Source organism: Etheostoma cragini, chromosome 12 (assembly GCF_013103735.1).
Source record: "Etheostoma cragini isolate CJK2018 chromosome 12, CSU_Ecrag_1.0, whole genome shotgun sequence".
Taxonomy (NCBI): Eukaryota; Metazoa; Chordata; class Actinopteri; order Perciformes; family Percidae; genus Etheostoma; species Etheostoma cragini.
The window spans coordinates 656,068-657,704 of NC_048418.1; positions in this window are offsets into that span (position 1 = coordinate 656,068).

A 1,637-nucleotide genomic window follows, 5' to 3' on the forward strand; every position below is an offset into this window, starting at 1 on the left:
GTTCTGGTCTTACAGGGAGGTGTGTTCAGGTGCATTCTGGGCGTGCTGGTCTTACAGGAAGGTGTGTTCAGGGAGTATTGCTATCTTGAGGCAACAGGAAGTGATCCCGCCGTTGTTACACACACAGGGACACACACTATGCTTGTTACACACACAGGGACACACACTATGCTTGTTACACACACAGGGACACACACTATGCCTGTTACACACACAGGGACACACACTATGCCTGTTACACACACAGGGACACACACTATGCTCTCTACCACTAAGGTCCAGATTAAAGTACACAATGAGCACCATGTCATGGGACCTTTAATTATGTAAAGGTAATTATAATAGTATAATGGGAGGTTGTAACCCCCCCAGTTACACACACACACACACACACACTCTCACACACACACACACACACACTCTCACACACACACACACACACACACACACACCCCCCCCGGACTGGGTTCTAGCACCAACCCTGTCTGTGTTCTTTGGGGGAAGTGAGGCCTGTTGTCAGAAGTAGGGCTGGTGGATCGATGGGGTCGATGTGCGGGGCTATTTTTAGCCCCTGTCGGTTTTCCATGGTCCTGGTTTTCCATGGTCCGGGTTTTCCATGGTCCTGGTTTTCCATGGTCCTGGTTTTCCATGGTCCGGGTTTTCCATGGTCCAGGTTTTCCATGGTCCGGGTTTTCCATGGTCCGGGTTTTCCATGGTCCAGGTTTTCCATGGTCCAGGTTCTGTTAGGCCAGCGGCGTCCCCAGGTCCTGGTCTTACATAATGAGGTCAGCCTCACTTCTCTGCTGCAGTAAGGATTAGACTCATTCATGGATCTGGTCTGGGTGGATGGACGAGTTCTGTCTCTAACATGTGGACCAAGAAGACGTCCCCACGTGTCCCTCAAAGATATTTAACTTCCTGTCCCAGAAACTAGGACAAACTCGCATTTAACACGCTGACATGCACCATATTAGGGAAATATCTCATTGTGATTGGAGGGAATGATCATTTTTGTATAATACATTGAAATGTGTGTGTGTGTGTGTGTGTGTGTGTGTGTGTGTGTGTGTGTGTATATAGATATACTGTTTATATGTATATGTGTGTATATATACTGTATGTGTGTGTGTGATAGGATTTGTGGCCAGGACGTCTCTGCAGCACCATGATACTTTATTTTAGAAAGGTTTGACACACATTTGACCTTTAAATATGTGTCAACACCCCCCCCCCCCCGTGATATGGATATTGGACTAGTCCATATTGGACTAGTCCATGTTGCAGTTTGAATACAGTTGGGCTTCACTGTGCAGCCCTACCGACATCACACAGGTCCTTCTGTGTTTCACTAGGACTACAGTTGGAAATTAGCCGTCGGGCTAACGTTGGCAGATATGACACAGATGTGGTGATGGATATGCGTTGTCATAACAACAATATGTAAATCAGGCTCTTAAAGAGATACACAACGATCAAGGAGACACAAAAGTACCACAGAAACATCCAGATAAAGCTTGGTGCAGGGAGGTTAGAAGCTGAGAAAAGGCTCTAAAGATGCCCACACACACACACACACACACACACACACACACACACACACACACACACACACACACCCTGAGGACATCCTGTTTTCC